We start from the raw sequence: 26,286 nt of genomic DNA on the forward strand, positions 1-26,286 counted from the left end.
GCTGAAAGTGACCTCATAATCAGCTTCTGTTAATTTGTCTTGCAGAAGATGAGGACCTAATTCTACCATGTGTCTCATGTTTTCTTCCCCTTCTCCCCCCCCCTTTAAAGTTCTTTATTGGTTTTGGTTTATTCAATTTAACGTCCTCCTGATAATGTATCTTTGTCTAAAATCAACATAGTATGTTTGTTAGGCTCAGTGTCAAAACATTTTAAAGAGAAATTTGTCTTCATATTCTGCCTACAGAAGCAAATAAAGGTAACTTTATATTGTCAACATAGACCCATAAATATATTTCTCTCCTCCCCATCATATATATTTAATCCATTTGTCAATGTCCAGAAGACTTAGGGATCTTGAGCTATTAAAGAAATCTCTGAATTCTGCCCATCCCTTAATTAAGCAAAAGTCTGTCAGTCAAGTAGTGCCTTTGCATGTTACAGCAGAAATTCAGTTAAAATAGGCATTTGCCAGTACTTCTTAAGATTTTAGGACAATGCTGACTGTGACTATGCTGCAAAGAGGTAAAAATAACATACTATTTTATATTCCTGTTGCAGCAGCATTAAGACCAACATTTAATGTAAATAACATCATAAATTAACCAAGTACAGTGGTACCTCGGGTTAAGTACTTAATTCGTTCCAGAGGTCTGTACTTAACCTGAAACTATTCTTAACCTGAAGCACCACTTTAGCTAATGGGGCCTTCCCCTGCCGCCGCGCCGCCAGAGCACAATTTCTGTTCTCATTCTGAAGCAAAGTTCTTAACATGAAGCACTGTTTCTGGGTTAGTGGAGTCTGTAACCTGAAGCGTATGTAACCTGAAGCGTATGTAACCCGAGGTACCACTGTATGAAAAAGAGTTAATTTCTTCACAATTTTGGGCATGTTCCAACTTTTCATGATGCATGCTGATACATCAATAAATGATTAAACTAAGATTGAAGACACTTGGTAATTCTTAGATTGTACCAGTAAATGAAAGAAATTGTGGTAATAAGGCTTTCTTTTGATATGTGCCTTTTATTAGTAAATGATGGGAAATGGGTTGGATCTGACATTTAAAAGCACTTGGCATTGAGATGCGCTGATGTCTTAAATGTATTTATCATAGGGAGGTTTTTGGCATTTATACTTAGGCCTTGAATATTATTTCTTTACACACCAAAAGGAAAAGAAAAGAGAAATGAAGATAAAAATTGGAAATTTATCAACAGTTCTGGGTGCCCTTGAGCTTTACCAGTAAAATGTCAGAAATGCTTGTGTAACAAGGCTTGTTTTCAGAAGCCAGAAATTGAATCCAGCTACATAAACAGTTTATAACAAAACTGAGGATGCAAACTGGTAATTAATAGAGGCATTTACTTGGCTTGATAAAAACTTAAAAGTTCAGCTCTTCTGTTTGCCGACTTTTTATAGGTGATCAAGGTACAGCATGCCGTAGCACTTAATTCTACGAACTTCAATATAATTTTATGTGAAAAAATGCTGTCATGGGCCACCCCACTCTCTGCTAAACATAGCAAGATTCCAGGGGTCTTGGCACTTAACCAGGCTTTGTGTTTCCTTTGGGGAAAATGAGGCACAGCGGAGACTGTAGTATCTTTTAAGATGTATGGATTCATTTACACATATATACACCTTAGCCTTGATGGAGGGAGTGCAGAATATTACACCTCAAGTGTCCTTTGTTGCTTCTCCTATAGTTTCAACAAGCTTGGGTCCACAGCAGGAGCGAGTCATGGTCCCTGAATACAGACTCTCCCTGCCAGCTGTCATGGAGGTCTGTCCACTTCCTGCTTAATTCCCCCAGAAGCCCTTGCCAAATGCAACTCCCTTTCCACTTACATTATCACCCACTGTAACCCTGGCAACCTCCTCCTCTGTGCCTGGCAGTGTCTTCTGTTTTGTTAATGACTGGGCATATCAGTCTTTGTTGCTTAATAGCTTATTCCCAGCTAGCTATGTCAAACTGGCATTGTTATCCTAAACTTAATCCAGCAGTGTTTGGCACAGTTTTAACCAAACTTTTAATTAATTCTAACTTTTACCAACTTCAGGAATTATGGGTAACTTGCACACACAGACTCTGGTGCCCCAAACCTGTAACAATACAGTAAACAAAATTCTATCAGCATTTTAGCAGTTACCCTCCAATTTAATCACATATTCAATATGTAGTGAGTGTCCTAACAACTGATCCATTTGTAACTGTGCAGGTGCACTACTATTTTAAATTAATAAATAAAGAGAAAACACTGTATTGAAACAGACGCTGGGTTGCCAAGGAGATACTCATACAATGAAGGGAAAAGGCATCTTTAAATGCTGTTCAGACAGACAAAAACGCAGGAAGATTACACAGTGGGAAAACTGCACATGACACTTCGTTGCTTATAGTTTGTTCCCCCCCAAATTGTGTTTGTTTTACAAAATGCAGCAGCAGAGACTGCAAATTAAAGTGGAAGGTCAGTATTGAAGGAAACGGGCTTCTTAACCCTTTCCTTTCTTGTCGTATTTCCTGCTTACAATTGCTTCCTTCCCCTGTTTTTCAGCTTTTGGCCCTGAAAAGAAAAAAGTTCTCATACCACCCCCACCCCCACCACCGCCTTTCAAGACATGTCTGGCAAAAAGCAGCTTGTTTTTCAAGCCTTCGTTACTAAAAACAACAACAAAAAGTCAGGGAAAAACTCCACGTAAGTAAACAACATATGCAGGGAAGATAATAGAAAGGGAATTCTGAAGATAATAGACAGTGGTTCACTTTGTTGCCTCAACTAATAATTGGGGCTAAGAAGTTCTCCTCACGCCGCAAATATCTGATTACAGTGGTACCTCGGGTTAAGTACTTAATTCATTCTGGAGGTCCGTACTTAACCTGAAACTGTTCTTAACCTGAAGCACCACTTTAGCTAATGGGGCCTCCCGTTGCCGCCGTGCCGCCGGAGCACGATTTCTGTTCTCATCCTGAAGCAAAGTTCTTAACACGAGGCACTATTTCTGGGTTAGTGGAGTCTGTGACCTGAAGCGTTTGTAACCTGAAGCATATGTAACCCGAGGGTACCACTGTATTTGTGAGCTACATTAACTAATTTAGCTACAGGTAGTGAGAAGCTAGGCTGATTTTGAAAGGATGCCACACCATGGGGGTGGGGGACCCAACTGCTTCCATTCCCCCTTGAAAAGACAGTATCCTAATATTTTGCAGTGGATAGTGTAGATAAGGCCCAAATATTCCCTTCAACATCTTTGAGAAACTGTAATACAAAACACTAAATAATAGACACTTGAAATATTGTAATTGTGATTTCTTTCTATTCCTTACTAGTCTGTCTCCACTTGGTGCCCTCAAGATGTTTTGGTCTATATCTCCCATCAGCCCCTTCCAGCATAGCAGTGCTGGGAGTTCCAATCATCATCATCATCATCATCATCATCATCATCATCATCATCATCATTGATTGCATTTGTACACTGCCCTTCATTCTTAGATCTCAGGGTCGTTTGCAGTGTGATTAATACAAGATAAAAATACAAAACATTTGGAGGATACCAGGTTGGGAAATGGCACCTTAGTGAGTGAAGGTTATTTGAGGATTCAGCAGCAGAGTGGACAATTAATTTTCCACAGTTTTGAAAGGTTCTACTCTTGTTCTCTCTCCTGCAATTTATGTTGCATGTTTAGACTGTGGGGTTTTTTCTGGCATGTACCCCCTTGCAAAAAAAACAAACAACCTAATCCATTCATCTCCATTTGAGTCATGCTTTGACCAGATTTTCCACCTGGGAACTATCCCTTAAGCTTTGCTAATGGACTTAATGAACCTTGCTAATATGGCTTATAATTAATCAAAGATTGTAAAGAGAGCAGAGTTATCCATGGCTGTGTCACCTCCAGATTGCATTACTGAAAACTATTATTTGGAAGTGCCTTTGAAACAACTGGGATGAAATGTAAATCACTCTAAATTGCACCTCCTAAGTAGGGGGTTACTGGACACAAGACATGATCACTCAGGTCTAGGTGACCCAGGTCATGACGTAATGTGCATTCTGGGAAAGGGTGTATTGTTCATAAATTTCTATGGTGTCCTTCAGTATAAATAGTCTCAGAAGGGTTTACACAATTAGAATAAAACAGATATAATAACTCAATAGTAAAAAAAGGAATAAAAACTGGTAGCAATGAAATCATCACAGTAAAACAACTAAAAATTAAAAAGCTCTTTGTCTGGGACATAGTCACCTGGTGCTGAAAAGATAGCAAAATGACATCAGGCAAGCTTCTCTAAGAAAGAATTCTATAAATTGTGTGCCTCCACTAAGAAGGCCATCTTCTCCCCAGTTCCTGCCCACCTTACTTTTCACTGTAAGGACATTAGAAGAAGGCCTTAGATGATCTCAGCAAACAGGCAGGCTGATGTGGTATCAAGAACATAGTTTGTAGCCTTATGCATTGCCCTTAAATTTGCCAACACTTCTGAAAAGTTATACTTCAGAAGCTGTAATCAACAGGAACTGGTTTAAGAATACAGGGTTTCTTTCTTGAGTAAGAAAAGAAAGAAATTTCAAAACTGTAAAACGACATACATCCCACACCTGTTATTTATCTTTCCTTTTGGAAAGTCAACTTTTATTAAGAAGATAGCCAACATGATGCCCTCCAAACGTTTTTGAACTCAAACTCCCACCAACCCCATCCATCTTCAGTTCAATTTGCCTCAATTCTGCATCAGTATGCCATTTTTCAAAAAAAGATTTGTTTTTGAAAGCAAATTTCCCTAATATAGTACATTTTGGGATATGATTTTCACTAATATACACCTTTCTGTGCACATTTCCCCAATATATGGATTTTTGTACATATTTTAGTTAGAGAACTGCATCACAAAATTCTGTGAAGCAGACTTTAAATGATAGCCATGTTTTATTTAGCATACTACTTGACAAGTGCAAATTATGTAGGTTCATATTTTAATGTGCACTGAGCAAATTTCTTCCCCATCCTTCGGAGTATCTTTTAAACACAGATCATTAAAATTGCAACAGCTGTGACTCAAGCTGCTAAAATTAATATAAATATCCTAATTGCCCATCCTCTGGCAAATATCCTAAGCATAGCTGTCAAGTGTCCCTTATTTGAAGGGACAGTCCCTTATTCCAGCGCCATGTCCCGCTGCTGTCCCTTATTGATGGATGTCCCTTAAATGTCCCTTAAATGATGTCCCTTAAATTTCAAAGGAAGCAGCTCCTCTCCCTCCCTCCCTGCCAGCCAGGGAGGAGGGAGGCTCCAACTGTGTTGCTTGGCTGTGTTGCTCACCCAATAAGAAGTCTAAGATTGACGGGGGTGAGGGGGTGGAGCTTGCATGCCTTGTGTGTGGCTAGTTAACGCAAGCTGAGGGGTTTTTTGAATGCTGGACGCCATTTTGTTGCATGTGCTGCTGCAAACTTTGCAGTGCAAAGCCAGGCCAGGAGCCATCTTAAGTTGAGGCTGCATAGGTCTTGTGGTGCATGTGATTCAGAGGCTATTCAGTTGAACCTCTGGTTACAAAGTTGGTTGGACAGTGTTATTGAAGCTACCAGCATGAGTTTGACCAGACTGCAGGAGGACAGGAAGACTGGAGTGCCTGGAACAGGTGAGGCTGCAGGTCCCTTATTTTGGCTGCTGGTCCCTTATTTTCAAGGCTGCTGGTCCCTTATTTTCAAATCTGTAAGTTGACAGCTATGATCCTAAGACATGTGGGAAATCTGCTCCAGTTCACACTTCTAAGTTGTAGCTGTTGGTAAACTTCACACAGCATATAAAATCTCGCCTTCACATAGAATTTTATAGTTATAAAGGACCATGAGGGTCATCTAGTTCAACCCCCTGCAATGCAAGTATCTTTTTGCCCAACACAGGGCTCAAACCCATGACCCTGAGATTAAAAACATCATGCTTTACTGACCAAGCTATCAGGGCTACTCATGAACAGCCTTTTGTGTGAAATATATGAAAAACTCATGGAAGCAAAACTTTTGACTCTGAAAACTGAATGGGAGGCCTTACTGGGGTCAAGAGTGCTGCTGAATTGCCCCAGGTCATTTCCCTCTCCTAGAAATATAGGACCAACATCTTATTTGTTGGGTGCTATTCCGAACTGGGGGAAAAAATAGTAAGATAGACTATCAGGAACTGCAAGATTTTCACATGTGAACACAGCAGAGCACAATGGAGAGAATATATTTAGTCCTTCAGTCCTCAAAAGCTATCAACACAACCAGGAAGCAGTAGCTAAATGGGGTTTCCTTCTGGCCATAAAGCTGCAAAGGAGTAAAGAGGACCAGCTAAAGACAGATGCGTTCCAAGTACTCTGGCATGCGTTCCCTGACTCAGCATCTAACTGAACCAACTTCTTAGCTAGTTAAGTCCTCATGCTCCAATGCTGTCTGAATAATAGTTAAAGATACCACAAACATTTACTAAAGATCTGTTAAAAACACACTTCAGAGGCAAGTGACATGGTGATGGAGGTGGCAAGGGAAGGGATCTAGCTAAAGTCAAAGGCAATGAGAAAAGCCAGCTTTTGAGGGGTAAAGCATCTGATCAAGTGTAGCATGGAGCAGCCTGCTAGTGTGATTCTGAGCAGCTAAACAAATTAGGGCATTCAGTTATAAGTAAGCCATATAAATAAAAGTCATCCTGAATCTGAACAGGGCTTTTCACAGATGTCCAAGATCAAACATAAGTACAGCGGTACCTCGGGTTACAAACACTTCAGGTTACAGACTCTGCTAACCTGCAAGTAGTATCTCGGGTTAAGTACTTTACCTCAGGATGAGAACAGAAATAACGCGGCCCGGCGGCAGCAGGAGGCCCCATTAGCTAAATTGGTACCTCAGGTTAAGAACAGTTTCAGGTTAACAACGGACCTCCAGAACAAATTAAGTTTGTAACCAGAGGTACAACTGTATCATTATTTATAGAATCTTATTCTAACAAGGTGATCTTGCTAAAAGACTTGGACCATTCAAGAAATGTAAAAAATGACTTGGCTTGTTTAAGGTAGAACATGTTGCTTGGTTGGGTCCCATTCATTTAAAGGTGGTGATTAATGGCTGAATTAGTGGTGTTGCCTGAAATAGATATGGTGCTGGGTTCTGGAGGATCAATTAGGCAATTGCAATCTACTGCTTATGGCTGGTGTGGGCTGAAATCAGTGCTGGCTTATACCATAGGGACGTTTCCTGTTTACCTCAATGATACTCTCATTTGTCAGAGTAAAGCCAAATCACAAACATATTCTTGGGGCAGGCAAAGAATTCAAACTGAATCAAGCTACTCAGTAGCACAATAGCAGAGCCAAATGATTCCAACTGAATTTTCTATTCCAAAAGGAAATAACTCCCAAAGGCCAATTCTCTGCAAAAAATCAGCCCAGATCTACCTCAGTATCTTTTTAAAATTCCAAGTTATTTAGATTGAGCTGAAGCTAAGCAGGGAGCAAAATTATGCACTAGTTGAAGATAAATAAAAATAAAAAACAGTCACCTGGCTGAGTTTCACAGGCATCAGATGAAGTTTTATGTGAGGAACGGTTGGGCAAATATATCACTCTGCTTTGTAAAAATGAGGCAAGTCAATTGCTTAAAGAATAAGCAATCATGAGTAATCTTTCATTTCTAGAATTGTACTTTGACTGTACCTTTAGATTTTGATAGCATTTTAATTTATGGGTCTTCACTGGAGTGCGCTATGTAAATCAGTGCATTTTTTATCTTTTCAAATAACAATCTGTTTCTGATAAAAAGTGGACATGCTGCAAGGTAGGGAATTGCACTTTTTATGTTCACCATCACTGTTTCAAATTTATAATAGCTTCCTGAATATACAAGAGTGCAGGAGGAAAAAAGGTATAAACTTCACACACCTCAGTCTTTGTTAGATGATCAATGGAAGTGGTCAAAGAGGCACACTTTTCATGAGTGAAATAATTTCATAATGGGTGATATATTTATTTTAAAATGCATAAATAAATCTGTATGCAGCAGTGCTCAAGTTATAGGGAAAATGTAGCGGGGGACTTACTCTAGCAGGGACTGACCCTCCTTGTGAGGACAAAGGACCAGTTCGGTTAGTGTGCTCCTGAAGACAGATGGAATCTTATGGATTTCTGGACAGTCTGTGGGATGCTCCTGGTACATGAGCTACAGTTGAGACCCCCATGCAGTGTTGAGATGGAGAAGGCCATTGACAGGTTAGCTCCTAAATTCCCTCTCTGACTACAGGGAGTCTTGAAGTCTCCTTGGTTTTCTAAGGTGCTCTGGGTAAGTGAGCCAGTGGATAGCTAGAGCACAGGTGGTGCATCTCCTGCTGTGAATCTGACTGGCTTATAGGAGAATTATTATAGAACACTCTGAAGATAGAAGGAGCTATTTAACTACAAAGTGTAATTATTATCAGTTAGCAATGCAAAAGGCATCATTAGCATCTAACCATATTACAGAAGTTAATAGAGACCTTTCAACTTTCACAAATTTAGAATAAAGAAATTCCCATTATGAGACATTAGCGCCAGATGGCCAACTAAGGTAATGAGTAAGTGAAAAAGATGAAATTGCATGCTAAATAATTACGTACATGTGTTTGGAATTGTGAATGGTAGACTAAAGTCCAATTGCAGGGTTGTTTTTCCTCTTCATGTTTTTCATGCAATGATTGGTTTTTAAGTTTGCATCACTCTATCATCTTCTTTGACCTTTCTCTCCAAATGGGATTATAGTGTACAGTATTAAAATGTCAGGTGTTCATGCAACAGTAACTTTGCTCAATTCCTTCAAGCTTATGATATTCTATTAAAATAATTAGGAGTCATTACCTTTGAGACAGCATTTGCAGAACACAGTGGTCTCAAAAGGCAAATTGACTGTAATCTTCAAACTGCTCACTAACCCTAATCTACAACAACATATAGTCTACATATTAACTTTTTTTTCGCTCATAGTAGCCCTGGCCAAAAAGAAAACAATAGTTGGAACAGCCAGCATCCAGACACAAAGAACTGGCAAAATTCACACTGCATTTTCTTCTCCGTGCCTGGTGAGTTCCAAACATCTGTTAAAGGAAATTATAATTTTATACTCACATTCTTCCAAACTCTTTATAGTGCTCTTAGTTTGAATCCTTCACTTCCTTCATCCTATCCCCATCTTTACTTTTTCAGGATTGATTGACACATACATACACACATACATACGTACATACATACATACATACATACATACTTATACCCTGCCCATCTGACTAGGTTGCCCCAGCCACCCTGGGAGGCATCCAACCGATATTTTTTTTAAAAAACACAGCAAAACACCAAACATTAAAAACTTCCCAATACAGGGCTGCCTTCAGGCGTCTTTGAAAAGTCGTATAATTGTTTATCTCATGGACATCTGATGGGGTGGCCAATACTGAGAAGGCCCTCTTGCCTGCTTCCCTGTAACTTCTCACAGTGTGGGAACTGCTAGAAGGCCCTCAGAACTAGATTTCAGTATCCAGGCTAAATGATGGGGACGGAGACACTCTTTCATGTATACAGGGTCGAGGCTGTTTAGGACTTTAAAGGTCAGCACCAACTCTTTGAAATGCACTCGTAAATGTATTGGGAACTAATGTAGATCTTTTAGGTGCAGTCTTATATCGTCCTTGTGGCCACTTCCAGTCATCAGTCTGACAGCCGCTTTCTGGCTGTATCCCCTCTGGAAATTCCAAAGGAGGCTGCTCGGGGGGGGGGGGAGTGCCTTCTGCAAACTAGCTGGATGAGGAGATTGACCAACCAGCCTCATCTCTCTGGGAGAGTTAGGTATGTCCTCTTATAATATAATGTTTATAAAGTTTATGTGAAGGAGAGGGTGGTGCTGTGATGGAGAGGACTTTGCCATACCCCAAGCACCATCCTCACTAATAGAAAATTTCCCATTGGTGATCATGTTCCACTGACAGATAATCAAGTGATGAAGTCTGTGACTTGAAGCCTATTCCTATTCCAGCAGAGCTTACACTTAAGAAACTATGGTTGAGTGCACAGCACAGCACAGCACAGCAGTGAAGTAAGTCTGACTGACCACACAGTATGTGTGTTTAGGATTGCAATCTTAGACATTCAGGTTGGGAACAAGGGCATAAAAAACTCTGACTAGTCTACAAAGCAGTACTATATATTATAAACTGTAAGATGAATTCAAATTTTAAAACAACCACTTTGGCAAACACTATCAACAAGTATAAACAAGTGAAACATGCAAGAAATGCAAGAAATGCCATAAGTTACATCTTCACAATTGTTTTCTGCCAGGAAAACATTTGTAGCCACAAAAATGAATACACAGTTTATTAAATAAAAAAACAAACCAACAAATTCAACACAGAGTCCTAATTTGTTTGGGACAAATGAATTCTGTACCTTTTAGTGTGGTTTTCAAAAAGTTGCATGCAGACAAATCCTTTGTCAAGGAGGAGTTCCCTCTATCTTCCTGGGGCGTTTTAATTAATGGCTGTTTAACAGTTTGCATGCAGTTTATTTACATTGCGTACTATATACCTTAGGTACATTGCTAAATTAATCATACTGATTTATTAACCATGCTTTTCTCAATTTTTTTAATTCAAACTATATTTTACCAAAACTGAATCCAGGGCTGGCTTGAGACCAGCTTTATTTCCTTTAAGAAATGTCTAGGCCCGTCTTGCTAATCTCAAATGGGTTCCTTGAACATCTGGGAAATGGTACTACCATCTGGACTTACTTCATCTTGTATTATTCCACTTTTCTGAATAATTGTTCATGTGCAACACTACCAAGTTTTGTTTGCTCTGTATGCATGCTACTTTCCATCCCTTCCCACCACTTTCTGGGGGACGTTTAAGAAACAATTTCCGGTAACCTGTAAAATCCTACTTTAAAAAATGAACATGGATAAATGTTAAATAGAAAATGGTAGCCACTATAATTTATTCCTCCAGTAATCTTTCTTTAAACAGTACTTGATAATCTATTTTCCCCCTTTCACTTAATGAAGGAGGTAACATCACAAGAATGTTCCTTTGTGTTCAAAAACCTACCCATCTGTTGTTCAGGAGATGCTATAGCTCTATGGTAGAACAAGGAATGACTGGTAGTTATTGGACCTGGAAGGGCCGCTAGAGGGTGTGGCCCAGGAGGCCTCAGAGGAATGGGCAGGTTGTTCTGGTTTTATTCACATCCTCCTCTTTTTGCAAAGATACAGTGGACATTTGAGTACTGCGCCTCTACAAATAGCCATCACCAAAGTAAACCACACAGTGTTTTACCTTGATTCAGAAGGGGTCCTCAGCACATCCAACGTGTGGCTATCTTCTGGGACAAGATTTTGTGGATAGGGTGTGCGAGTTAGGTGCAATCCATGCTCCTCTACTACTTTGCACACTAAACCTTTTTTATAACAGCATTTTAAATTTGCAAAATGTTTTATGGTCTTCATGTAAATGTCACTCTTGCATCATTAATTTGCTGACCACAGTGACTCGTTCTCCCTTTGCCGATCTGTTAGGAATACCAGCTCTTGAACTGAGGAACTGGGGCAAGAGAGGAAAATACTGCTTAAGGTACTGTAATACTTTGAATATCAAGAGTTTTGAATTTCAGTACATTTACATTTATCTAACAAGGAGGCAGGGTGCACATAATTACAGCATTATCACCTTACTTAATCATTTTTTACAGATATAATTTTCCAGTAATATGATATTACAAACCTTAGTAAAGCCTTTTAGCGGAGTAGACAATTGCTAATAAAATGGAAAGAATCCCTAGGGAAATGTGACATATCTTTCCTGTTTCTTCCACCCAAATAATTTTCACTTTTCCTCATTAGTACTGCCTGCAAAAAGAGAACCAGCAGCATGAAATCTGAAACGAAATTGCAATCTGCTGTTACTGGTACCATATATGGAATGTACTTCGGCTGTTCCAGTGGATTCTGTGGGCCTGCTTCAAAGCAGTAGTAAACCAATATGGGCAAACCTACTTATCCTAAGATGTTTAGCTTATTTTTGTATTCTCTGGAAATAAAAGCTAGGCATTTGTCACTGACAATGGTGTTTTTTTGAAGAGCAAAAAGTCAAGACTAGATCTGCACTGAATATGATTAATTATGGCATTCGCCTTACAATGTAAACATGCATAGGATACTGCTGTTGATGCGACCAGATTACAGAAATCAAAACAAAACAAATCCCTTCACTGTGCCAAGCCTTAGAGTTGTTCAATCGCCTCATTTGCCCACGTTACTACTTAGTGCTATTGGCTGTGGCGACTACAGTATGGAATTCTTCTTAAGAACATCCATAGCATTGTGATAACATTGGTAAAATTGTGTGGGTCACAACAGCCAATAAGGATTAAATGGCAGTGTGGGCAAATAAAGCCAAGGGCTGTAATAGGGTAGAAGGAAATAGAAAATGTCAGTGACGCTATAGTGTAAAATGATGCAAATTTGCAACAAATGGCCCAAACAAGCAAGTGTATCTGACACTCTGAAAAAGAATGTGAGAAGAAGTACAGTGGTACCCCGGGTTACATACGCTTCAGGTTACATACGCTTCAGGTTACAGACTCCACTAACCCAGAAATAGTGCTTCAGGTTAAGAACTTTGCTTCAGGATAAGAACAGAAATCAGGCTCCTGCGGTGCGGCGGCAGCAGGAGGCTCCATTAGCTAAAGTGGTGCTTCAGGTTAAGAACAGTTTCAGGTTAAGAACGGACCTCTGGAACGAATTAAGTACTTAACCCAAGGTACCACTGTAAGTTTAAAGTCCTGTGATAGTTTAGAACAAATTATCTATTGTAAAAAGTACTCCCTCACCCCCTCCATCTAAAATTAGCCCAGAACATAACAGCAACTAGTTTCACAATATTCAAGAAGCTTCAAACATGTAATTCTTATTTTAAACTCTTTAAATTCCAATTAATCAATAAGCATCCTTGTTTCATAATCTTAAGAAAGAGAGTAAGCACCTCTTTATACAATAGCTTTGGCATTAGATCATGACTGATGGCTGTGATGAGCAACAGGAATGCATGATACCATGACACTCTTGTTTCAGTATAATTTACAAACACTGGCTTAAGTAGTGTTTAGTCACTGCTGGCAGATGCCATGTGAAAACAGTGTGTCAACAAATGCATTTCAAAGATTTAATCTCTGCCCTGTTACAAATTAGAATAAGTAAAAACTGTCTGGAGACTAGCCCAGTGAAGTGTCAGAATGCAAAATCCGATAAAACCAGGAGTGCAGCCAGAGAAGCTCAACCGAAGGCCTGAACATAAGTGCCATTTCTTCAGTCTCTGCAAAGAGGACATCAGGGGCAGCCAGATGTTTCTGCCGGTCTCACTGTGGCGCTTTCAGCAAAATACTCGCCATCTGGTTTGTCAAGGCCAAATGAGCACATGAGTAACCCTACCCCCAATAAACAACAAAAAACCCCTCTGAGTTTGTATTGAATATTAAAATTTTTGCTTCTGTTTGTGAAGGTTCAGACTGCGAATATTTGATGGCAGCATATAAATGGAACTATGTAAATGGAAGATAAAAAGAACAGAATAAGGTCTGTGCAAAGTTAAACAGTTATCCATTTACCGACAACTTTGCACTGAAAAATATGAAATACCGCCATCAGCAGCAATCTAAGGACATATAACATTGATCTCTCTCAAGCATTGGTTCCTGTGTGTAGTTTTGCATGTTTGTCTACTACCACGTACCCTACAAATTCTGAAGTGTACGTATGCTCACAGTTCATGTATTATTATGTATAATTATGACTGCTAAATTGATGATTTAGTTATCTTTACAGTGCTTGTTATATATGCAAAAGGCACAAACGTGCTCAGAAAGTATGAGTATTTATACAGAAGACAATTTCCCTAATATAAATAGTATGTTGAATTTATTTATAACAATGTTTCTCCTAAACCATGTGTAGTTTTCTATCCAAAGATAAGAAAATGCAGCTGAGGTTAGAAGAAACTCAGATTTATAACCCATACTTACTTACAATAAATCTGAGTTCACTTATGAAGTATAAAAGAAAAAGAAAGAGAAAACTGGACCAATGACATTTGGCTTTAAGAGATACGCTCATTGGCAGAAATCACATTTCAGAGAGACACTGGGCTACTATAACGTATCAGGGCAGCACGCAAAAGTAGATGTTTTGAAGACAAAAAGTGGATTTGGAAAAAGCTTTCCTCCTCAATCTGAATCCAGGGAGTGTTTGGGGATATGTTTTGGACTTGTATGCTCATTTCTCCATTAACCTCTTCTTTTCCACAATAAAAACAAGCAAACAAAAACCAGTGTTTATTTGAATGTGGAATCTCCTGACAACGCAAGAATAAACCCTCTTTACTAGATCTGTTCGAGCTTCTAACTATGCACGTATGAAGGCGGTAAGGTTTCCAAGAAACTGAGAAGCACAGTATTTGAAGTTTCAACTAAAAAGCCAGAGGCTTCTTTGGTAACAAAATATACAGGACAATGTATATTTATTTTAATGTATCTTCAAATAAGGAAAAATATAACATATAGATTTTTGGCTCACAAACATGTTTGTCTTAAGTAGATACATTTAGGCTCCCTCCTGATGGCAACATCTGTAGCATATATCTGTGGGTCTTTCAGATGTATTTGGATTAATCCGTCAAATTGTTAACTGACAGCATTTGCACCTTGAAAAAAAATATTTTTATAATGTCTTAATTTTTAAAACAACACTTTTATGACACATTCCACTATTTTCCCTGTTGGTGGGTTGGTGGGTTTTTTTAAGGTACACTTGGTTTATAACAAGGCAGATAACACCCACACCAAAAAAAAAAAACAACAAAACAGAAATAGGTAAAGGTAAAGGGACCCCTGACCATTAGGTCCAGTCGTGACCGACTCTGGGGTTGTGGCGCTCATCTCGCTTTATTGGCTGAGGGAGCCGGCGTACAGCTTCCAGGTCATGTGGCCAGCATGGCTAAGCCGCTTCTGGCAAACCAGAGCAGCGCACGGAAACGCCGTTTACCTTCCCGCCAGCATAGTACCTATTTATCTACTTGCACTTTTTGGTGTGCTTTTGAACTGCTAGGTTGGCAGGAGCAGGGACCGAGCAGCGGGAGCTCACCCCGTCACAGGGATTCGAAAGGGCCGACCTTCTGATCAGCAAGTCCTAGGCTCTGTGGTTTAACCCACAGCGCCACCTGCGTCCCAAAAATAAAATGGTTCTAAAATGGGCTGGCACAAAGTAACTTTGTACAAGTGCCATAATTATTAAGGATAGTTGATTGTCAAGATTAAATTTGAAAAATATTTCAGTAGTGTTAGACTTAAATGGTAGAAGTTTTGAATAAAACTGCACTGCCATTACAAAATGCATATTTGTAGCATGTTTACTCAGAACAACCCCTCCCATGTTCAGTGGAGCTTACTCCAGGTAACTGTATATGATTAGAGTCTTAATTTTGCATTTGCTAAAAGAATTTTTCTGTCCACAAGTTCTTGTTGTTTGGTCAAAGAGTTACAATACAATACACCTATGTGGCTCCAACATTTCATTACATCTCAAATACTTTAGATTCACATACTTCTCTACAAAGAGGCAGTTTTGAAACAATTGTAATTATTTAATGGGTCAGGGTGTGACTCAAACTGCCAAAAAGAATCCATATGTTACATCTCAATGTTCTTATTTGATTGCTCTAAATGGTTTTGAGGGCTTCAACCATCTACTGCAGACAAATGATAGATCTGTAAGTTGGTTATCAATGAATCACTGTATTAAATGTGATTCCCCACCTCCCTAGACTTGCACAGTTTGGGCTTGGTTGGGGAGCAAAGGTCTCTTTTGATATTTTCTGAGCAGCCTAGGAGATATTGCTGCATGACTCCTTCCTGCACTATTGAGCTAACATGAGAAGCCATAAACCACTGAGAGGAATCTGTAATATGGCACTAAGGTGACCATATGTCCTGCTCTACAGAAGTCAGCACTATATTTCAAAGGCTGCCCAGTCCAAATTCAGTTTAAAGATAAAGAGCGGTATTCAACTAGGTTTTACGCAGTGCAGATGAACATGACTAAATTAGGTCCATGAACGTCAATGGATCTACCCTTAGCAAAACTTTGTTGAGTACTGCCCAAAGAACCATGAGCAGCATTAGAGGCAGTTGCATTAAAACAGGCAATTCCCATCATCCCTGGCCACTGGTCCTGTTAGCTAGGGATGATGGGAGTTGTAGTCGCAAAACAGCTGGAGGGCCAAGTTTGGCCATGCCTGCATTAGAGCAAATGAAGCACTGCTCCACCAAACCCAGTCTGTCCTCACCCAGCCCACACCTTCCTGCCTCTTTGGGGATCACTCACTGGTAAGGTTTGGGCTGAAAAGGACTATTCCTACTCTGCAGAGGAGGGGGGCATATTGAGATGATACACCTGCAAAGATGCATGGAAATGGGTGGATTCCTGAATGCTATAGGGAACACTCCAGTTGATGCTTCTGTTGAGATGGATGCTACATTTGCAGCAACCCCCATGAAGGAATCCATTAATACGGAATCAGTTTCAGCTACTGAGACCTTAGGATACAGCAAGCTACTTGAGAAGTGCAGCTGTCGACTTAACATTTTGATTATTGCCCATCTGGGCTTCTTACAGCTATCTTAAGGGGACTGAATGGGAGGGTCCAGGGAATGATTAATGCTTCATTGGGGAGGTACTATCTGCTTTGAAGGGGGTGGTGGTGTGTCCTCTCCTTAAGAGAACTTCCTTGGACCCAGATGTATTGAACAACTATCATGCAGTGATGAATATGACCCCCACCCTTTTGTGGGGAGATGCTTGAGAACAAAGTAGAAGCCCAGCTTTAGGCATGTTTGGCGGAAAATGGTTATCTGAATCCCTATCAATCTGCCTTCAGGCTTAGCCATAACAATGAAGCTATCTTTAGTCGCTCTGGCTGATGGTACTTGGGAGAAGGGACAGTGGGAGTGTGGTCCTGCACATTCTCCTTGAACTTTTTGCAGATTCCAGTACTATTCACCATGGAATCCTTGAAAGGCTCAGGGAGGTGGGTGGGGGAGGGACTGTACTTCAGTGGTTCCACTTCTATCTCCAGGGCCATTTCTAGAAAGTAGTTGTGGGGACATGTTTGTCACTATGGGGATAACGGTATTCCTTCCCCACAGAGAGATGTCCACTATCTTCATTGTGCAACTTCTGCTGTAAGCTGAAGATGCCCCTCTTTATTCTGGCTTACGACAGTTAAGATATTTTGTTTTGTGGGACCCACCTCTTCTGCTAAAGTTCTACTGTTCTGTTCCAGCTAGAACAGTTTTATAATTGCCATGGTTTTACTTGTTGTCATAATTGCATATTTTATAGTTATAACCTGCTGTGGGACCTTGTGGTGAGGGCTGGGTAAGAAATCTTATAAGCAGTAATAATTATAATAACCTCTAAAGTGCAATTAGCAGTTGTACTGCAGCTGCAATAGTTCTCAACCTACCTGGGTAGGACAAGTGCTAACAGACTCATATATTTTGCAACAAAGAGAAAGCGTGAACAAAGAGAACCACGTCTAGGCCTGTTTAGATAAACACATCCTGGCCACCAAGTAGAGCAGAAATGCTTTATTAGAAGGTCTTCAGTATTAAATGTTGTCATAAAATAATGGGGGGGGGATTTTAAAGCAGAAAAAACATAAAATAAATAAATAGAGACAATGTTAAGTACAGTATGTGTTCCCGGTCTGATGGTGTCCAGCTCTTCCCAGAGTTGTTTGTAATATAGCTTAAAATACTATGACAATAGCAGGAGCAGTGGGGGTTTCCAGTTGAAATTGCTAGTCTTGTTATGGCTGGCATGAGTCTTAATTACTGTTTCTTGCTTTTCCGAGGGAAATCCACTGAAGCAACAACACAGTTTTAGATATAAAATAAATAGATGAAACCGCAGCTCAGCAACAACTGTAATTTGTTTTAGGGCCACATGCATATTTTACTTTATTTCCTAAAAGCCACAGCAGTGGAATTCCTTTATGAAATGTCTATTCCTCTGCCAAGGAAAATTATGCTCTATAGTTTCTGGATGTATAAAATATATTAATTCAAAATTAAATATTCAGAATGGAAACACACAGAGAGACACTTATCCATTCAAACAGACTGTGCACAGGAAGAGAACCCAACAATTCTAGATTAAGTAGCAAGATTAAGGTCCTTAGGATAGAAATACAAGTTATAAGGGAAACATGGGATTCCAAGTCACATTTGCTATGTAATGCTAACCAAGTGAAACCTGCAAAAAAATTACTGCAGTGCTCCAGTTCAGGGTCCTAGCCAGTCAGCCATACCGTATTTCAGCATACTGTATTTCATTCACCCCTTTGTCTGATTTTCCATTTCCTCCCACTGGCCTGTTTTCTGGAACTCTCCCTCTTTAGGATTCCTAATTTTTGTACATCTAGAAAATTTGGGTTTCTCCCAAGGTTGCTGAAACATCTTCCTCTTGTGCATGGATGGCTTCCTTTTGACTGCATAGCAATACAATATAGCAAGTAAGTAGGTTGAAGAAAGTTGGGGTACTTTCAGGGGAGAACTGGCGAAGAGGAGTGCTTAATTCCTCGTAGTGAGGGCACAAGGAGAAGGGGACAACAGAGGACGAGATGGTTGGACAGTGTTCTCGAAGCTACTAACATGAGTTTGACCAAACTGCGGGACGCAGTGGAAGACAGGAGTGCCTGGCGCGCTCTGGTCCATGGGGTCACGAAGAGTCGGACACGACTAAACAACAACAAAGTCTCATCAGTTACCTCTGCAGAACAGTAATGGCCCAGAGTAGGCAGGTACAGAGAAGACTCTGGGTGTGAAAAGGTTAAGCACCAATGTCACTTATCAGTTCTCCCCTGAAACTGTTACCTACCCCCACTTCCCTGTTATTTCAGCAAACATAGCACTGATAAGTATATGTTTGCTAAGCTAACATCTAGTACATAGTGTACAAAAGTTTTTTTACATTTATAAAATACACAGATGGATGGACTAATCTGTCATTTTAAGTTTATCTCGGTTTCTCTTTTTTTCACTCTTAAATTTGGCGCTCCACATTTAAACACCAGTTTGAGATTTTCAGTCAGGAGAATTCATCAGCATTTTAGTGTGAGTTTTTCCTGATATACATTTATTTGTATATGTAATTTTGTCAATTATATGCATTTTTGAAAAGCCATTTCCCCTAATATAATGCATTTTATATGTTTCCTTTCATGAATGTATGCATGTTGATGCACTGCTTACCTGTGTATATGCTATTTTGTACACATTACTTTGCGAGAGAACTCCACTGCAAAATTCATAGAAGTGTGTGTTTTGAAAGATGGCTATGTTTTGGCTCGCCATTTCAGAAAGTGCCATTTTGTCAGGTTTGCCTTTAAATGTGAACTGAATTATATTTCTCCACCATCCGTACGTGTGAGTGACTTGTCTATGGTGAGATCAACAAACTCCAGATGATCTCAGAAGCTAAGCAGGGTCAGGCCTGGTTAGTACTTGGATGGGAGACTGCCTGAGAATATCGGGTCTCACAAGGCTTAGCTGCTGGGATAGCTCAGTCGGTAGACCATGAGCAGCGTTCGAAACTCCCCATTGTTGTAGGTGTGTTTTGTGACAGGGAATTACATTAATGTGCACAGTTTCTGAGCTCTGGGTTCAGTTCTGCAGCTAAGATTTCAGATTAAAACTGCCACTGCTGGAAGGAAAGGAGGACTTATTTCCTGCCTCCACACTTCCAGCCAATCTCTGAAGACTGGAGAAGGGACCCTCATAAGAATACTGGGGGACGGGCAGAGGAAGTATGGCTTTGGGGTTTTTTTGCAGTCTTCAGATGAGGACTAGACCATGTGAAAAATGAACATATGATTTTAGCTGCAGTTCATTCATTTTCAGGTTGTTATTAAAAAAAAGCACGCCAAGACACTCCACTGTCGTGCCCATAACCTAGGTTTAAGGTGCCATTTAGCTCCTAGCTTTCATATCTCAGTTTCTAACACTGAGCATGAGACTCTTAATCTCAGGGTCATGGGTCCAAGCCTAGTGTTGGGCAAAAAATTCCTGCATTGCAGGGGGTTGGACTAGATTACCCTTCCAACTGTACAGTTCTATGGTCTAAGGAATTCATTGTAGTTTTGCTTTCTACTGCTATGAGCAAAGACACCACGTCTTGAATTTTTACTGATAGGACAGTTTTCCCCAGCTCGTGCGACATGTAATATTTCAACAATATATAATGCCAAATAATTTGTAAAGGATATATGAGAATCATGTTAAATATTTCAATGTATCATAACACTAGCAGAAAATCAATCTATTATTATTAGCATTCCATGAATATGGCAAAATAAATGATTGTTAATGCTGTTTAAACATTTCTTTAAATTGCTGCTATCTGATCTCCATTGCTCATTCTAATTATCAATCCAGCAGGGAGGATGCAAATTATGGTTAACTAAGCAGTGAGATCCCAATTGGAACTGAGTCAGCATTCTTCCAATTATGCCTGCTTATCCACTATGCCTCAACCTGAGCTATCTCTTCCTTGGGAGCCATAAAGCATGTATAATTTTCAGGGAATGTGACACCATGACCATTTTTTAAGGAAGAGTAATTATTGAATAGTTGTTACAGTATAAACCATTAAGAATGAGTTCAAATGTTCAAGACTGCAACAAAAAGTATGCTGTTTTAAGTAGCTGATAATACCATGTTTTAAAACCTGAGATGCAAATACGATATCATTTTCTTTCACTGGGCCTAGAAGCCTAGCTGATCTGTCTTCCATTTTAAAATTTTGTATGCACTAATTCAGAAGTGCACCTAAATTTTAAGTTAAAGGAGAAAACATAAATAAATCTAGTTTCCTCACACAACTTTTTTTCAGGAAAACAATCCTATAAACAATTTAGAGATCCTGAATTCTGTCCTGCAAGTTCAGGACACTGCAAGAACTACAATCTAAATGACATCAACACTTGTAAGTGTAAGAACTCAGGAACTGTTGTTCTGATTGAGATCCCCAATGACCCAGAGCTCAGATCAACACACTTAAGACGGGAACATCCAGAACAGAATATCCAGACCCAGACTAGATACAAGTGAATTATCCTTAAAGTTTGAAAACCACAGAAAGAACACCACAATACTACTTACTAAATGGTGCTGTACAAATGACATTTACACTTACATTTCAGCTTTTCCATGTCAAAGCCTTTGAGGCTGTATTGGTAATAAGAGGGCTGAACAATTACGGTAAGTAAAGAGAGATCAGCTTGACCTCTGCATTTTTGCAGGGGATTTTGTAGAGATGGAAGATACCTCAAGGATCATTCTAGCCCAACCCCCTGCAATGTAAGAATCCGGCCCACAGCTGCCCCGGGTGGGCTCGAACCACCAACATTCTGGTTAACAGCCAGACACACTGATGCATTGCACCACAATAAATTCATTGGCCATTTAGACTTTTACATTTGGAGTGCTAAAGGGCATCACTTCAGTTCCTATTATACGACTGAAATACCCTATTGCAAAATGGCATTACAACAATAATGTAAAAAAACAACAACAGATGAATGAACACAATGCTTTATGCTGTGGCCACCTGTATAACAAGTCACACAAATGTTGAATTTAAAATCCCTGATAATGAAGTTCACATGTTTATCAAGGAGCCACCAGTAAGACAGTAGCTGTTACACAACACCAAAAATTTAAGTAGTGTCACAGGATAGCGCTGCAAAGCGTATATTCAAAATGTAACAGAATTCCGGGGGGTTTTTTCCTGTGCAAAATATATTGGCTAGCTACCTTTCACAAAGTGTAGGGGTGGGAGGCTGAGTTGGCCTGGACAGGTTAGGGGTGGCGGCACACATGTGACATCATGCACATACGATGTGTGTCCCCCGTCCCCCCATGTTGGGGGCAACTCGATGCATCTGCTTTGCGATCAGAGAGAGCAAAGTTCACTGAAATACACTAAGGACTAAAAACAAGACTGGATGACATGGCTTGCTTGTTAAAGAGGAATGTGTTGTTTTGTATCTTGTAATGTTTATTTGTTTTAAGACTCTTCTGCAGTAAAGCTTTGGAACTCATTTTTGTGGTGGCGAGCAAATTCATTTCTACTCTGCACAAGGTCTGGATCAAGGATTCCGTTGCAGCAACTCTAACGTGCAGGACCACCAGAAGGCATACAAGTCTTTTTGATATAGAAAAGAATGCATAGGTGGGAGCTGCTGAAGTTCCCTTCATTACAGGCATATGTTTAAGGTGGGTTCTTAGTGGAAAGGCAGCATGTGTGGAGGGCAGGCTTATCTCTTCATTCCCCCACCGTGATAGGATGGAGGACTACCTGTTCGCATGAACAGTCAGAAAAGAACTCAACCTCCCCTCCCTGCACACTGTCTTCCCAGTAATATTCATCCTGCTTGTCTGTAATTAAGGGGAAACAAAATATATGGCTGCCTGCTACGTATTAAGCAAATGTCTGGTTTGGCCCACACTTGCAAAGGTAAAGGTAAAGGTAAAGGTAGGGACAGGGCAGGCAGCAGAGACTGGCAGATTCTACCAGAAGGAGTGTAGCTGATACCAAATGACTACAAATTCAAATGTGTGCAGAAAGTAAAAATAATATTGCTGAATCTAAAATCCCAATGTTTGCCTCTATTTTGACAAAAAAGAATCCGGATGCCTAAATATTCAGTGACCTTTCTCGTTCTACTTGAGATCTTTGGAAGATAAAGTTGGTATATAAATGTACAGTGGTACCTCGGTTTAAGAACAGCCCTGTTTACGAACGATTCGGTTTACAAACTCCGCAAAACCCGGAAGTGTTAAGTTGTGGGTGAACATATCAGACGACACAGCGATTCTTCAAACAGCTCTTGTTTATTCACAGGCCAGAACAGAACTGAACTGAAGGGTTCAGCCAGCCTTCTTATATAGAGCTCCACTACAATGCAACAGTAACAACTTTCTGTAACTATCCAATCACTGAACGTCACTTTCAATTCCTTATTTGCATATGTGGACCTGAGTGAAAACTATCTACAGTATCCCCCCCTGCTGGCCCAGGGTGAGAACTTCAGTACATAACAGGAAGTAGCGTCCCGGTTTGCAAACTTTACCTCGGTCTAAGAACGGAATCCGAACGGTGGAAGGGCACTGGCAGCGGAAGGCCTCATTAGGGAAAGTGCGCCTCGGTTTAAGAACGGTTTCAGTTTAAGAACGGACTTCCGGAACTGATTAAGTTCGTAAACCAAGGTACCACTGTAATATAAAATAAAAATAAAATGCTACATGTCAGAGCTGCTTCCAGATCCTAGCTCACAGAGGATCACGCTAGCCAGCGTTCACTTTATAAAAGTCTTTATTGAGTTACAGTTTCCATTTCCAAGCTGCAGCGTGCAGCCCTACGTCTTAGAAGCTAGACCGGCGAAGCTCCGTCTGAGTCCCCGCCTCCTGTACACCAACTTAATACCCTAGCCTTACTCCACCTTTTCCGCCTGACCGTTCTTCTCTGGGTCCCTCTGCCCCCCGTGGTCTCTTCCTTCCTGGACTCTTCTGACGCTGACCCCCCGGACCCTTCTGTCTCTTTGTGGCGGGCTTTAGGACCTGGCTCCCTTTCCGGGCTGCTTACTGCGCCACCTTCCTGTGCATTTGAACTTGGCGCGCGCGCCCAACCTTCCACTTTCCGCTTGACCGTTTCTTCGCTCCCCGATGGAGGTGTGGCCACTCCTGACTCATACCCTCCCCCCTGCGGCGAGCCGCCGGATCTCGATACCTGGCGCCCTTCCTCTCCACTGCGCTCTGTTGGGGACGCTGGCCCCGATTTCCAACTGCTGCTCTCTGAACCCCCTCTGGTCCCTTCTTCCTGGGGTGTCCCCCTAGGCTCCCCCCTTGCTCTGGCCACTGGCGCTCCTTTCTGTGAATCTTCCGATTCACTGGAAAGACTCGGAGATCTCGGGTCGTCGTCATCACTCATCTTTTCTTCGGACTCCTCCCCCTCGCTCTCTGTTTCCTCCCTTGCCCTCGCCTCTGCTCCTGAACCCCTGACACTACACAAGAATATAAGTCATTACAGGAAAAAATATACGGTTCTTGTAGTTCACTGGAATGCAAAGCATAATCAATAATGATGAAGAATATTTGAACAACAAAATTATCCTCACTACTTTTCAGTGTACTATCAATGCCACCACGCTAATCATTTCCAAAAGATATGAAGTATTGGCAACTGTTAAAAGGAAAGCTGGTAGGAAAACTGTTTTAGTATATTTTAACACGCTGTCAGTTACAGTTAATCTTCATTCTGTACTGGACTGATTTCTATACCTTCAGCTTAATGAGAACATGTTGTTGCTAAGACACTGCCACTCCATGTGATACATCACTCACTCACTGGTACAGAAGTTGAATTCTGGGAGGAATTGCTGCTGTGTTTATACTTTAAAAGATATATAGAGTGGCAAGATCATCAATATATATGACCATCGATAACAATATAATGCTCAAGTAAAGGTGGGAGAAATTTCTCTGAATTTGTTGTGATAGATCGGGAAAGTGCCTGTGATGCCTATGCCATTGTTCCCCCTCACATCTTTTTCAACCGTTTCTGCATCATGATTTATATTTTATTATTCTGAGTAATTAATATGATTTAAGTCTGATTCCATTTCCAGGAAGAAACATTCATTTCCTGAAGAGTTCCCTTTGCTTTCAGACAATAAATGGGTTTAAGTCCAAGAAATTACTCATCTTTTTTACAGCAAGATATCCGAGAACTCATGCAGTCTACTCCTTATGATGGGTTCATGACCCAATGTACTTCGCTAGATAGATGTGTGCAGGAACATTTGTTTTGCATGCATACACACACACCACTAAGATGTAGACCCCTTTTTGTTGTGTGGATTTAAAATTATATTACTGTTGAAATCATGAGGTGATATCCAAGAAGAAGAAGCCAATATTTTAAAATGTGCCAAGTAGGATATAAAACTTGTACTCAGTAAAATCCAGATTACTAAAGGCTGCTTTCAATGTGCTGGTGATACAATTGTAGGCAATTCAGTGAAAGCAGGTTCCACAAGCTGGCAGGTTTCAGACTCACTTTCCCTATTCATAACAGATGAAATTATTCTTTGATTTGGCAAGTATGGATATGAGGCTCCCATAGATAGTATTAAACTTGATGATTTCTTCAAGCATTTTGCAACTAACCTTAAGACAGGCGTTAAAAATGGATTGAATGGGGAAACCAATTATCTACAAAGGACATCATGTATTGTGAGAGAAAATTACTATTTTGGACCCAACTACAGTGCAGATTCAGATATTTTGAAAGAATGTGCACAGTAATGAAATTAGTAAGAAAAAGGTTAAACAGAAGATATGCTGGTAATAAAAAACATTTGCCTTATCTCTAGCTAGCATTTATGCTGTTGCTTAGTTTACTCTCCCATATTTTAAGGATATTTTTTGTATTCCCTGAAGAATAGTTTATTTTCCTGAACACAGCTGATAACTGTTTGACTGCCAGCATAATCTTTAAAAGATAAAATCTTTCTGCTCATGCTGTGCTCATGGACAGCAGAGTATATCCAAGTCTGCTTTTACTTGGAACAAATTTTGTAGATGCATGTATAGTATTTCTTTCAAAGGTGCTGCACGATTTTCATAGGCGCAGTAGACATTTACTAATAGACTTTTTAAATACAAGGCAAGGGATAACATTTAGCATAATGGCATAAACACTTGAATGACTCCTGATAGGTTGACCAAAATGGGAAAATAAACCTCATTAGACTACTACTGTTAAACCACAAGCATGTTTGATTTTTGTTTGGGGAGCTGATACTTCTGCACATCTCTCAAATTATAAGTTTGTTTTGTCTTACTAAACAGTATTATCTTGTCCTTGACAATGCACCCATACAATGGCCCCACCTTGTGTGAAGAGCCAATAGTATATGCTAAACTGGCCACCATGTGCTCTTGATGATCTTGTAGGCTGGTTTCAAGCTCCAGTGTTTTTAGTTATTGTTACTGTTCTATTTACATTTATTACCTGCCCTTCACTCTAAGGTCCTAGGGCAGGCTACAATCAGAACACCACTGAAGTTAATACAGACAATCAAATAACTTAAAACAGCTTCCATATAGTGGTATCTCGGGTT

The 26,286-nt window shown here is 40.2% G+C and overlaps 1 protein-coding gene across 2 annotated transcripts in view; it reads right to left on the reverse strand.

Moving 5' to 3' along the window:
* ADAM12 (ADAM metallopeptidase domain 12) overlaps nt 1–26,286 on the reverse strand; it is a 189,079-nt gene that overhangs the window by 102,088 nt on the left and 60,705 nt on the right. The window lies entirely within an intron of this gene.

Source organism: Podarcis vaucheri, assembly GCF_965113315.1.
Source record: "Podarcis vaucheri genome assembly, chromosome: 5".
Taxonomy (NCBI): Eukaryota; Metazoa; Chordata; class Lepidosauria; order Squamata; family Lacertidae; genus Podarcis; species Podarcis vaucheri.